We start from the raw sequence: 15,453 nt of genomic DNA, 5'->3' as shown, positions 1-15,453 counted from the left end.
CATGAACAAATTATATTTCTTAAAATAGACTTTCAATAATAACTCTCGCCATACTATGAATGTAATAAAACTAGATAAAGTTAAAGATCCTTTGAGCATAGCTAAAATTAATTTCTGGCTTGCTACAGTGTTTGAAGATAATCTGATCAGATCAATTATACACATGCCAATATCCGAAATAATCTGCTAGACTACCCCTCATGAAATTAGAGCTTTAAAGAAAATAAAAAAAGTCAACATTTATGGAACTAGACATGATCCCTGCCACACAGATGCCAACAGTATTTACTACTATTACAACCAATATTTTAATAAGTTACAAATGGAACCATCTCAAATTTATGAAAATATCAGCTATAAACACTAATCTAAAGATGACAATAAAAGTGACGTCAGTAATTACAGACCAACAAGTCTTACTTCAGTCAAAGGTCAATGTTTTGAAAGATGCATGTTGAGATAGAAAGGAGCAACACAAACATTACAAAAATGTATTAGTCAAGATCAAGGATAACAAAGGACAGCTCAACTCTTGACTAATTTATTAAGTTTCTATAAAAAAGGGTGGCACACTTAAGTTCCCCAGTTTGATTTTCAGCTAGGGTGCCTTCTGTGGAGAATCTGCTGGGTTTCCTCGAAGTGCTTCATTTTCCTCCTATAATCCCAGTCATGTAGAAGGCGAACTGGACACTTTAAACTGGCCACAGGTGTGTGAGTGTGTGGTGAGAATGAAAACTACTGCAGCAGGGCTAGCCACCCAGCTGTGTAAACCTTTGTTCTAATTGATTGTCGCTGTTAAGTGACACCCCAAAACCATGTGTAAAAATGGGTTGTGGATGGATGGATCAGATAGAAAGGGCTTTGGACCTAGGACTCTCACATGGAGTTATTTTCCCTGGATTTAGCCAAAGCCTTTTATTTCCTTTCTCATCAGGTACTATACTGATGTCTTTGAAATGCTAAAGTTAATAATTTGAGAAAATGGATTATGTCATGGTTAACTAATAGGTCCCAATTTATGTTCATACAGGGTAGGAGGTAAAATACTCTTCAAATTAATCTTGGAGTTCTGCATGGTTCAGATCTCAGTCCCATGTTACTTAGCATTCTATTAGTGACCATTACTAGATCTAAAACATGCTAATTAAATAAATATGCAAACAACTGTAAAACTGCATTTACAGCACAAAATGAACCAGACACTTAAGAAATAGACTTTTACATGAGACAGACTGGAGAATGGGCACAGACTACTGGTATACACTTTAAACTAATGGTAAGTACAATATAATGCATTTTGGAAAATCAACAAGTCATTGTGTATTTACACATGCATTAAAGAAGAAAACACAATACAAAGACCCTGGAATAACTATGACCGCTAACATTTGCTAGGACACAAATGTACAACTGATAAGCAACATACAGGATATATGCTTAAAAATAAATCCCCAAGAAATGAGAAGCATCTTACAATACTGGACAGATAACAGACCAGAGTATAACATCTTTTGTATTTACAGTGTAGGCCAATTGAGAAATTTAGAAACAGTGTAAAGAAAATTCACTAAAAAGGACTTTGCCACATAAAACATAGATTACAACAGTATATGCAGGCATTTAAAACATTTACCATTCATTACCGTTGTAGCCACAGTAAATTAATATTTGCCTACAAAGTTTCACACGATTCTTCTTCACAGGCATTTTGGATTTATAAAGTTCTACAACTGCAGTCTAACACAGACAAAGATATGAAGTTTGATTTATGCACAACAGATTCAGGTAAGCTGCATAAATGTCTATTATCATAACACAGGCTCCAAAATCATTCAATACATATTCAAACCAAAACCAAACACATTAAAGACTTGCTGAATTATTCTAGATAAGTACATTTCCTTACATGCAACGGCACTGAGTTCCATGATCTTACAAAACTTTGGGTGATATACCTACATATAAAATTGGCTTTGCATTTTGCTATTTCAAAAGGTATAAACTTGCCAGATGAGAATTTCACTCTGACTGCAACAGCTCAATATTTAATAAAAGCAGTACTTTTTTATCATGAAGTGCAAAGTATGCTAGGTACAATCTACCACATAACCAGTGATAACGGACAGAAAATAAGTAGTTTAGCCAAGTGTTCCTGATATGCGACTAGTCTGCACTCCATAACTGACATGTGATCCTGATATGCGATTGTCCTGCACTACATTACTCTCTCAGATTTTCTTTGAACACTTTCATTATGTAGAGGTAATCTCTTGACAAAAAAATAAGCATTGCAAATAATTTCAATGCGATTGCAAAGAATCTGGTAAAGAAAATTTCTCAGGAGGTCCATAAAACACACATATCCTTTGCCTTAACATCACATGATTTTTTTTTTTTTTTTTTTTAAACGTCAAGTTAAACTTACATAAGCATCAAGGTTTCTGTATTCAGTCACTTCCTACATAAAAATGGTTTCCCAAAATAAAAGACTTAATATCAACAACATCTAAGAGCCATTTCAGATCTTAAGACTAGTTTTACTTAGCCATTCAAATAGTTTGGACACATACAAGGTGAAGCTCAGTGACATGACAATGACATAAAATGCTCCAATTTACTACCATCAGCATGTTTAGCCAGCCATAAGGTATTAACTCACAAAAATGAAAATACAAAGTCGAACAGTTTATGACCTAAAACGGACCAGTCTGAAATGACAGTTGGCAATCTCTTATTTTGAAGACTGGCCCTGAATGTTACCACACTGACATCTCTGTCTAAGCCATCACCTACCCATTGAATAATATTAATGTATTTATCTTGTGATTTACTTAAGAATTACTGCCGAATGAGAGATACTATCAAAAACCTTTGTTAGATTCAAGTATGCAACCACCCACACTAAGACCATTATCTAAGGCATCACTTTGTTTCATTAAATTCAAATTGGTAAAAGTCAATCTTTACATCATTGAACCATGCTACAAGATCAACAAGTGCTATTCCATTCTCATAGATTTCCAGAAGTAATGATAAACACCTCTCAAAGTGCATGCCCATAAGTGAAGTCAAGACTTGGACAATACTAGTACCATCAAAAGATCCCGTCTTATGTAATAATATAGTATTTGCAAACCTCCACGAGTCAGAAACAGTAATAGTCACCAACAACATGAACGGATAAAATTAAAGGGCATACAAGTTGGCCGTAAAGGTTATGAATCTGACACAGAGTCAGACACAGCACCACTGCTCTTCTTAAATGCACTTACAGCAGGATTTTGCCATACCTTCTGCAATTCATGGACATGAACTATGAGATTCATAGAAATTAATAAGTTGAAGTAGCCATTTAAAACTTAAACTACTTAACAAGAATTACAAATAACTTCACATTGATGAAGAACAGGGCCAAGTCAACACAACCTTTTTGACACGTATGATAAAACTACAAACATTTTTAAGACCAGTATTCCTAATGATAGACTCTTCAAAAACAAATTTTATTGAAAAAAAAATCAAAGCAAGACATCTAATCTACATTTTTCCTACAAGGAGCTCGAACCAAACTGCTTAGTTTCTAGTACCTTTTTCGTTGTAATGTAGTGCTTAGCAAATAACTAGCAATGTCTACTTAAAATGAATGTGCAAATATTCAAAGAGAGGCACCAAATCTGAAAAGAAAAGTGGTTAGCAGTGGAGGTATAGAATAGCTACTACAAAGTTCAGTGCTCTTACCTTATTGGCTCATAGCAAAAGAATAAGAAATTATTGAGTCTTTCTTTCACACAGACTGCAAAACAAGAGGGTGAAACTCTAAAGGAGCAACTCAACCATCTCTCTCAACTGTCCCTGATTTTGACACAAGTTTTAGCTCTGTCCCTCAATCCCTTTTAGCGCTGGTGCCATTTGGACAAAAGTGGTGAATTATGATTAATAAATTAAGTGCTGAAGAATTATTTTACTTCAAGAAATGTATATTAATTCACATTCTCTAATTCTGTTAAGTTAATAAAACAAACATTTAATAAGTGCCCCGGATTTTTCCGGAATTTGTCCCCGATTGGTTGAGAGCTACAAACTCAACTACATACCTGGAATTTGGCAACGGAGCACACAGTAATAATTGAAATTAAATCAAATAAGATAGGCAAGATGACCTATGACAAGTGGTCTCGATATGGAAGCTTTTTATGCTATAAGAAATGGCCTTGCAACAATCAAATTGTACCATGGGACATACAGCAATGTGAAAACTTATCACACAAATGCATGCAGCAGCATGGATGTCATTCTCTCACAAAGATCCTGCCATGAGGACAATTCTGAAGACACATCTCATTTAAATGAATATTGTAAAGAGCAATGAAAATATGATAATACAGGCTGTTAATGCTTTGCAGAACATAACGAAACAGGTGGACACTTCTCAAAGTACTGTCCGCGAAAGGAAACTGCACCCAAGCAGTATCAGACATATTAAATACACATGTAGTGCTCCTCAGATTTTACTACCAGCAGAGAAGCATAAATGGAACCCATAATTTCAAACTTATGCAGGAAAAAGAACGAACTGATTTTTAAACAAAAAAGCAACACTCAAGTGAATACTACTTCCACACATCGAGACTGTCTAACACTAGCCCATAAAAGGCCGGGACAAAGCCATGGCATAACTACCACCAAAATGAGACTAACGCAAAACATTAATTACCAAAACAGATGGGAAACGTGACGTGCAGCAACAGTTGGAAAACTCAAATATGCCTTTCACTGGTGCCGCCTCACCAAACCACAAAAACTTAGGCATAGCCAAAATGTCGTTTCAACCGAGAGCATGTTTGTGCGCAGTGCTGTTGACAGCATTAAGTACTGCTTACAATCTAGTAATGTACAGTATTGAATACTGGGGGGGCAATTGAAATTTTCAAAGCTAAGCACAGATGTATTCAACAGTACGTATTCTCTAGAGACATTAAACACACTTTAGAAGTTCTAGTACACACTAATTTTATTATCGTGCCCATTCCACTATTCCTGGAAAACACAAAGTTAAGCATTTTATAAATGTCAGAATCACACACCGGATAGACATCGCTGTACAGCCACACCAAGGAGACCCAACTATACTGATCGCATGTATGCACTACTCAGATATTCACATAATAATCCATGAAAATATAAACTAACGAATATACGAAAGCGTGTCACCTTATTAATATCTTCATTTACTAACACAAACCATTCCTTATCAAGCAAGTTTTCACACCGTAGCCCCGACTAATGTTTAAGCCAAAAAGGGCTGTACAATTAAGCTAGATTGCTGTTATTAAAAAACTGTAACAAACAACCTAACCTCAATAATAACCACATTCAGAAACAACGATTTCAAAAGTAAAATTCTGTCACTTTAAGTGGCCTACAGAAGTACTGCTCAGGATACTCCTTATCCTCTTTGCCAAAAAACTGCTATGTTATAATTATTTCATCTACCACACTTCTATTACTAAAAGCAACCCCACCACTGTAAGACACCCTTTGCTATAATGAATATTCCACTGTCTTACCCCATTATCAGCCGCGTCTTCCCAACTATCTGCAACATCATCATCTTCCATTTTACTGTCCACAAGCCCACAACCCACTACCGAATGCGCCTGACGCAACAAAACAGGAACACATGCTGTATGGGAACGAGCACGTCAGTAGGAGGTGAGTGCATGCGCCAGCACGCGGTAAATATCGAGGTCACTTTCTCAATACCCACAAGGTGTTTTTGTAAACGTTAACCCCAAAGAGAGCAGAATATGTTGATGGAATCCTCGTGGTAATAGGCATATTATCTTTTCTTTCTGTATATTAAGTGGTAAAAATAAACATTAACAACTTCTCCCAAATGGATTTATATGTTTATCTCTAGTACCTCTCAAACGTTAACAATCACATTTTAACTCGGGAATTTACTGTCTCTTAAAATTTCTGATTTTGCAAACTTGTTATAATTACAAAAGTAAACCGTATCACAGATATTAACCATTTTTAGAAAACGCACGTTCATGCAAATCCTCTATTTCTGTCATCTGCTTTCCTCTTAACTGCTGATTTTTGCCTAGCTTCACCTACATACATTTTGTTCGTAACCAATTTTTTGATTTGCTTAAAAACTGATTTCTTGATTTATGATGTTTATCATAGTTAGACCTGCTGATGGGTATGTACTTTATTATATATACAAAATAAGTCTATACAAAGACTCAATATCACTGATTATATAGGGGTTGTTGTATTTTTCGGCTTTTCTAGTTACGGGTCGCCACAGCGGAACTCCGGTCCGCTAATGATTGGAAGACTGGCAGTAGATTTTTACGTACCGAGTTGCCAGCTCTGACGCACAACCTTCAACGAAGGTACGCCCATTCACGCATGTCTCCACACTGAAGAAGACGCTTTAGCTGAGAATCGAAGAGGATAACGTCTTTCTGTGAGGCGACAACCTTATCTGTCTTAACCAAATGGTATTCATACTTAACAAAAGAGCTGATGCTGTCAAACATTCATTCCATCCTTGACAGAAGAACCAACTCGGCTATTACTACAGCTCGTTCCAGCCAACAACTCTTGAGTTTTACCTCTACCCAGAATCCCTCTCTCTCTCTCTCTCTCTTACTTCAGATCTCGTTTGCCGCTTTAAGAAACTGTCGTGTATAGATAGCATTTATTCTCAAGCACTACTAGGATGAGGTAACATTTTTGTCCATTCCTTGCAGTTTTTGAATATATTTTTTCTGTCTTACTTCTTTTTACACTTTTAATAGTATTATTCTTGATACCATTCCCTTTTTTACAGGTTTGTGTACTTCCCCACTATTATTGATAGTTTCCCCCTCCCTTTTGTGACCTTTAGCCTAAATATAAAAATTTAAGTATGAAATGTTCATAGGTTTATACTAGGCTATCTGCCCTAAGGCATTTATAAGCTTAGCCCAAAGTTTTGTGGCTTACGCCACCCCTTATATGAAAAAATACTGTACCCATTAGTTTGTTGTGCCTCTGTCCAGCAGTGACACAGAGATGATTCCCGGGGTAAACCTACGATCTCCCATCCACAGGTCAAGATTTCTCTTGAACAGAGCCAGCGAGGTGCTCTGCCTCACATGGACCGGGATTTTATTCCACAGCATAGGGAGTCTCTGAGTGATAAATCTATCCCTCCAGCACGTCCTATTTATATCCGTGCTAAGGTTTAAGTCACTTGCTCTAGTGGTTTTGGTGGATTTGGATTTTTTGAGGTGGAGCATGTACATTAATTCCGGGATGGACATGGCCTTGTATGTCAGGCACATGTCACCTCTGAGCAGACGGTATGTGACTGAATAGAGCTGGAGTTTCTTCAATCTGGCAGCATAGGACAGATTTTGGAGTCCCTTTATCCTTTTGGTGAGGAACTTTTGGGGTCTCTCCAATTGCTGCAGATGTCAGGTGAGATACATCCCGAATGGGGCATTGTACTCGATCATTGGTCTGATAAGTGAAGAGTACAGGGGAACAATGACCTCACTAGATCTGGATGTGAATCCCTTCATGATCAGGTGGGCAATGTAGAAGGTCTTTCTAACCACTTTAGCAAAGTGAGTGTCAAAAGAAAGGCCACTGTCAACCTGGGTCCCCAGGTCCCTGATAACCTCTTCTGTGCTTAGTGGATTGCCACCTATATGGTAGCTTGGGGTTACCTTGTTTTTCCCGAAGGGTATAACTATATATTTTTTGGCGTTTAACTTCAGGCCATGGCTCTGGCACCAGCTATCTGTTTCAGTTTATCTCTTCTACTCTCACTTTCCGTGTCTCTTATGAAGTTTGACATCTTTAACATAGGTTGGTACTAGGCTATCAGCCCTAGGGCCTACAAGCCAAGCCATAACAATTCCCTGGATATTTCTTCCCACAGTATTTACTTCCCTGGAACCCTGTCTAGCAGGGCAACTGACATGATCCCCAGGGGGAATTTCCTATCTCCCATCCAATCGTCAAGGTTCCTTTTGAAGAGGGCCAAGGAGGCGATTGACATGTATGGGCAGTCTATTCCAGAGTATGGGGAGTCTCTGGGTCAGGAACCTATCCCTCCAGCATGTTTTGTTCATTGTGATGACAACGGTTTAGGTCCCTGGAGTGTGTGGCTCTGAGGGATTGGGATTTCTTTAAGTGGAGCATGTCCAACAGCTCAGGGTTTGGCATGGCCTTGTATGTTAAGCAGAGATCACCTCTGAGTAGACGATATGCCACAGAGTATAGCTGGGTTTTTTTTTAGACGGTCAGCATACGGCATCTGCTTTTTAGGCCTGTGATTCTTTTAGTGAGGTATTTCTGCGGCCTTTCCAGCTGTTGCAGATGTCTTGTGAGGTACATACCATACCAAACAGGGAGTTGTACTCTATAATGGGTTTAATGAGGGATGAGTACAGTGGGACAATGACCTCCTTTTTTCTGAACGAAAAGCCCTTAGTGATGAGGTGTGCCGCATAGAAGGATTTCCTGACTTGTGGCGATGTGGTTATCGAAGGTGAGACCACTGTCCACCTGTGTCCCTAAGTCTCTCATCACACTTTTGGTGTTTAGTGTGCTGCCACCTATATGGTAATTCATGGGTACATGTTTTTTCCCAAAGGGGATAACTATACATTTCTTGGAATTAATCTTGAGCCCATGGCTCTGGCACCAAGCGTCTGTTTCTGTAAGGCCCTTTTGTAGAATATCCACATCATTTGGGGATTCAGTAATGGCTTCCTTAGTGTTGGCCTGTACTTCAGAGAAGTAGATGCCAAACAAGAGTGGTCCCAGGACTGAACCCTCAGGTACTCTACTTGTCACTTGTCTGGAGCTGGATTTGGAGTCAGCTACTTTTACAGTCTGGGTTCTGTCAGTAAGCCAGTTGGCAACAATTTCTCTATAACTGTTTTTCACTGCTTGTCAAGGCTGAGAAGGGTAAGGGCCCCTCTGGCTTCAAAAAATAAGTGCGGCCATAAAATTCCCCTGTCAGATTTTCATGCACTGTGTGTACATTGCCTTGGTCCTCATGATTTACAGGAAGATTGTAGTATTTGTCATGCCTTTAACCACAGTGCTCTACTGGAAAGGTGTAACAAACTAATTTTAAAAGGACTTTTGCCATCAGCTTTTGGAGAAGCCTTATTCATTGCTGATAAAGCTAAAACAGATATCTCACCTTCCTCTTCTACTGACAAAGTTAAAAAATGCAGTTCATCGGTTCCGATCTCCCTGTCAGTTCCAAAAGCCAAAAGATTGAAGAGCTCAGTACCAACTGTTCCCTTGGAACTGAAAGCTTCTGTTTTTGAGTCATTGGTACTGACAGCCTCAGTTGTGGCACCTACTACAATTCTGAGCTCTTTGATGTTGAAGGCCTCAATACGAGATTTGGCTTCTGTTCCACTGACTACGACTGTTAGACCTAGAACATCAATTGATTCTCCTTCGTCCATCTGCTCCACCAAAAGCCTTATGGAACTGGACATGGAGAGGCTGGTAAATAATATTTTATGGGCTAGAGGGCTTTCAAGCCCACCTTTGGTACCAATTCTTTCTGGTCTTGGTATCAAAATATCTTCCTTCACCCCCACTGATTACTCCTCTTCTAACTTCCTCAGAGCTCTTAGAATCTTCTGTTCTCTTTCTCCCAGCACGGAGTTGCTCGCTTCTACAGAGCCAACAATTACCCCAAGTTCTTTGGTAATCTTGGAACCCCATGAAGATGTCTCCTTTGGAGACAGCTTGGACATTCTAAAGCAGAGGGGTGGCTGGAAGTGACAAAATCCTTCTTCTGAGGAGTCTGTCTTCCTGCAGGCATTTGGCACCCATCTATTTACATCATGAGTGACTCTGCCTGCTGATGAATTAATTCAACTGATTTTGCAACAGGCATGGGAGGTCCCTGACTCCATCAAGCCTATCCCCAAGTGACTAGACAACATACTTTCAGCACCTAAAGACAAACAGTTTTGGGCCAAGGGTCTGACTGTTGATGCTATCTATGGTCGTAGTGGCCACCACCAAAAAGGAACTAGCTGAGGAGAGTTCCTCTGTCCATCCACCTAACGGAGTCCCGGGCTATGGACAGATTCAGGAAGTGGGTCTACACTTCAACAACCTTGTCCATGAACTACTTGGCACATTTCACCAGACTCCAACAGATCTGATCAAAGAATCATCAGACATCCTGGCAGAAGCTGTAGCTGAGGGAGTCGAAAATAAAGAGGCTTCCCAGTTAGCCATTCTAGAGTCTATGTCCAATTTGTGTATGAGGCTGATAACACATACAGCCGAAGGGGCATCTAGAGCAGCAGATACAGGTGTAGCCATTAGAAGACGTGCGTGGATGCGCCTTTGTGATTTTTCAGAACCATTCAAGTCTTCTTTCGCCAATGCTTCTTTTGACAGAACATCCTTATTTGGCCCCAAAGTGAAAGAAACCGTGTCCAGGTATGAGTAAGATAGTAAGACCCTTTCTGCTGTTGGCGTACATTTTTCCACCCCAAAGGTCCTTTTCCAGGAATCATGGGAGTGGTGGTAAAATGTGGCTCAAAAATCCAAATGGCCTTTCCAGAATACATGTGGAGGCAGTTCCCCCTGGGACAGAGGGGGAACCAGAATGGGAGATGCCGTCCTCGTGGCAGAGGTGGTCCACAAAACCAGGGCTTCAGGAATTCTTTCCCAAGCAAGCCCTTTCAGCACTTCTGAAAAGAGGCCCAATCGTCTTCCTCTGGAGGCAGTCATGGGACACTCATCCTTGCACCTAAATGTCTGGCGAGACATAACAACAGATTCCTGGGTGCAACAGATCGTATCCAGAGGTTATACCATTCCCTTTTTTCAACCTCCCTCATTTCAGATGAAAATCCCCAGTGTTCCACCCAATTAGAGGGATCCAGCAGTATAAGAAATCCAAAAACTGCTGGACAAAAGGGTCATCCAAAATCGCCAGACTAAGAAGTATCCGGAACTTACTCAAGATCAGTTTTAGTGTCAAAGAAGACCGTGGACTGGAGACCAATTTTGGATCTCAGTGTACTGAACAAATCGGTTCAACAGACAAAGTTCTGGATGGTTGTGGTACAGTCTATTCCTCCCTTTCTGAAGAAGGATGATTGGATGTGCTCAATAGACCTTCAGAATGCATATTACCACATAAGGATGAACAAAAACTCCAGAAAGTTCCTCCAGTTCAGACTAGGAGCCAGTTATCAATTCAGAATACTGCCCTTTGGACTCACTACAGCCCCCAGGGTGTTCACCAAATGCATGGCAGTAGTAGCGGCTCACTTGAGACTACAAGGAATCCATGTGTTTCCCTATCTGGACAACTGGCTTATAATCGCTACGACCAAGCATCACCTGATAATAGCCAAGGACTACACCCTCAGAACTTGTGCTCAGCTGAGGATAACAGTAAACCTAGAAAAATGTTTAACTCCAACACAAAATTTAGAGTTCATAGGGGCAGTATTGGATACTCGGACAATGACAGCATCTCTTCCCCCAGATCGTCACCAGAGAATTCTAGTTAAGGTTCAAAAATTAATCCTCAGGAACAAAGTTCCATGTTTAGTCTTGCAAGCCCTGGGATCCATGGCAGCTTCTATAACTCTGGTGCCGCTAGCCAGGTTTCACATGAGAATTCTTCAATGCCTGCTAGCTTCCCAGTAGTCCATACTTCATCACCCATTGTCACAACAAGTCCTGATCACCAAACATTGCAAGACCGATCTTCTTTGGTGGATGCATTCACATCAAATTCTTCATGGTTGTCACTTTGCCTTTCTGGATCCCATGGCCATAGTGACCACAGACGCCTCCCAGATGGGGTGGAGGGCATTATCTGGGCAAGATGTTCCAGGGCACTTGCTGTCCTATAGAGGCCAACTTGTACATCAGTGTTTGCAATTCAAACAGACATGTCAGTAGTTTGTACATCAACAAACAGGGAGAAACCAAGTCTTACTCCCTTTGTCGAGAAACACTCAGAGTGTGGTAGTGGGTGATTTCTTCCAACTGCTTTCTAATAGCAGCACACATACCAAGGAGCTTCAACGTGATTGCGGACAAGCTGAGCAGATATATCCTTCAGCCTTGCAAGTGGTCTCTCAGTCTGAAAGTAGCAAACATGATTTTCTGTCTTTGGGATCAGACTTGCTGCGATCTTTTCGCATTCTCCCTAAACAACAAATGCAGCAAGTACGTCACCCTAATTCCCCCTCTGGGAGAGTCACCAAGAGATGCTCTTCTCCACGATTGGCCCCCTGGTCTCCTATATGTCTTTCCACCCTATACCCTTAATTCCAAACTTTTTACAGAAAGCATGCAAGTTGAAGAGTACAGTGATCCTCATTGCTCCCTTTTTGCGTCAACAGATTTGGTTATCCTTTCTTTGGTCTCACCTAAATCAACAGCCCTTGATTCTGGACCCATTGCCATCTGAATAGTCTTCCCATCTGAATAGTCTTCTTTACCCAAACATTTTGAACCTCAAGCTAACTGCTTGGTTCCTCCAGTTCCATTAATTACCAGGCATCCAAATATTTCCTCCCCAGTACGCCACATTCCTTTATCGACCTACACACCTTCCACTAGACAGCTGTACACCAGTAAGTGGAAGAAATTCACTTTGTGTGCCCTTGATAAACAAATAGATCCTTTTACAGTTTCCACAGAACATGTGCTGGACTTTTCAGCCTCGCTATTTTTAACCCCTTCCATTATCAAAATACAATTGGCTGCTATTTCTAATTTTCATAATGGCTTGGATGAACATTCCTTAGCCTCTCATAGCCTTTGCAAATCATTTCTAAGATGCACTCTTTTGCTAAAGCCTCCATTCAAGGACTCGACAACTCCTAGAGACTTAAACCCAGTTCTTCAGGCAGTGACACATTCTCCCTTTGAACGCTCTACAGATTGTGACCTAAAGTTTTTATCCTGGAAGACACTCTTTTTTTGGTAGCCATTTCCTCTGCCAGAAGGATTTCAGAGATTCAGGCTTTATAATCCGAACCTCCTTATATTGTATTCCACAAGGATAGGGTATCCTTGCAAACTAACCTTTCCTTCTTAAGGTTGTAGCACAGACAAACATGAACCAGATCATTGATTTACCAACTTTCTTCCCTAACCACTCTAATAAGGAAGAGAGCGCCTTGCACCTTTTAGACATCCATAGACAGCTACAGGTCTATTTTGGCAGGACCAAAGACATAAGACAATCTAGTCAATTATTTCTTTTTTTCTCTAGTGCAAAGTTGGGCAAAGCAGTCAGCAAAATTACTCTCTCCAAGTGGCTGAAAGACTGAATTTCATTCATTTATGATAAGAATAATTTAACATTGACCAAACCAAGCAAAGCACATTCTGCAAGGTCAATAGCTACTTCAGCTGTTTTTCAATCCAGAGCTTCAGTGGATGATATATGTGCAGCAACTACCTGGGCTACTCCCCCATGCCTTTATTACTCGTTACAAATTGGACCTGGTCTCCTAGAGGATGATCATCCTTTGGCTCGACAGTGCCCAGGAATTTAGGTAGCTGGGGACTCTGTCCCATCTGTCAAGGATGGAATGAAGTTTGACAACATCAGATAAAGAAGTTATATACTTACCGTAACGCTCCATCTGTGTTGTCAAATCTTCATTTATCCTTGACTTCCCCATCCCCCAACCTAAAAGTTTTTTTTTTTTTTTTTTGGTGGAGCAGATCTAAGCGACCTTATACTGTTGTCAGGTTAAGCACAGTAGATAAGGCTTCCTCCTGACCTACCTTTCAAGTTCTGTATATATTACATATATGTGTGTGTATGTACATATGTTTTACGTTTTTATATCATTTCTACAAACTCGACCTGAGGTAACTGAGAGAGGGAGGTTCTGGGTAGAGGTAAAGCTCGAGAGTTTTTGGCTGACATGAGCTGTAGTAAAGGCCAAGTCAGTTCCAATATCGGAACCGAGCCCATCTGTCAATGATGAATGAAGATTTGACAACACAGATGGAACATTATGGTAAGTACATAACTTCTTTTTTCTTCTTCGTGCTGAATGTTGGCTGCTGGAGCTGAACTGCAGTGGTAGTGGAAAAAAGATATATCATTCATGAACAATAAAATTAGCACCTATAACAGTCATCAAGTAGAAACCAAGACTATATTTTTCAGTGCATTTAAAGTGCTATTTTTTATTTGTATTGTTAATCTGGGTAAGTCAGGTGGACTGGGCCGAGGACTATTTTCAGTCACGACCTGAGCCAAAAGGCAAGAACGCTGATAAATTACTCTAATCCATTAAATTCGGACTGTGGGTTATAACAGAAACAACATAAAAATGTCCTGGGACCAAAATAAATATGCATGGACAGATAACAGTTACGCTTTATAAAGGAAACAATATCAGTGCTATACAGACAGTATATATATCCCCCTGCTAGTAATGGTTTTACTATGTAACTTAAAAGAAATCTTTATATTGCATATAAATTGAACACAAATGCAGAATAAATCATAGAAAAGTTGAATTATGGTAAAGTACAGCATGGGAAGTAGTGCCTAATTGTGTTCTTTAAAACATGCATCCACAGATATCAGTGAGACTTCATTTGTGGATAATTGTACATTTCATGGGAAATTAAATTCCGTTTAGTGGAAATGATCTTGGAGAAGCCTTAATCATCAGAAGCTAGAGGAAATGTTGATTAGTGTTTGAATGTATTAGTACAGTTAAGCTGAGAAGTTAAAAGAGTGTGAATTAACATGTATTTTTTAAACTAAATGAAATCTAGAATTCTTAGTTTTGTCATTGATTATTAAGTGGAATCGGGTCTATATTATATAAATGAAAGTTTATCTAAATGAACGCTGCAATCATCAAAAATTCAGGAACTCAAACTCGCAATTGTGGGGGGCTGTGACCCCCCCCCCCGCTAAATATATATTCCAACTCCGAGATCGCACTACAGTAGGGAAAGGGCAAATACTCCGATCTTCACTGTACTGCGATCTCACAAAAACCATATCGAGATCCTGGATTTTTGATGATTGCAGCGTTTGTTTGGATAAACTTTTATTTATCTAATATAGACACAATGGAATCCACCTCTCTTTCTTCCAAAATCGCAAGTTTTAAGAGGAAAAGACAATTTTTTAAACAAATATCTTTATTGAATTATCACTTTTTGAGCCCACATCAGAAGCGGTTAAGAGATACAGATCTGCATGTGGTGGGCAATATCTCTTTTTCTATTTGGTTCCCATTTTTTATATCCTTCCTATGGTTGATATCAATTATGATGCTTAGTAAAGATGTAGCTAAATAATACATCTTGTTCCACATGTAAACTATATTGTTACTCTTTTATTAAGGTGTGATTAAAATGTTGTTGCATCTTGTGTTAATGATATTCCCG

The 15,453-nt window shown here is 39.6% G+C and overlaps 1 long non-coding RNA gene across 1 annotated transcript in view; it reads right to left on the bottom strand.

The window, feature by feature from the left end:
• The window catches only part of LOC122793635, a 204,047-nt gene extending 198,297 nt beyond the window's left edge, over positions 1–5,750 (bottom strand). Inside the window, exon 1 of the long non-coding RNA XR_006363499.1 lies at positions 5,568–5,750. This is a non-coding gene — a long non-coding RNA (uncharacterized LOC122793635). The remainder of the gene's footprint in view (positions 1–5,567) is intronic.
• Between the last annotated feature and the right edge of the window lie 9,703 nt (positions 5,751–15,453).

This window comes from Protopterus annectens, chromosome 2.part0 (assembly GCF_019279795.1).
Source record: "Protopterus annectens isolate FY-2018-M chromosome 2.part0, PAN1.0, whole genome shotgun sequence".
Lineage (NCBI taxonomy): Eukaryota > Metazoa > Chordata > Ceratodontiformes > Protopteridae > Protopterus > Protopterus annectens.
This window is presented reverse-complemented; position numbering and strand designations above follow the sequence as displayed.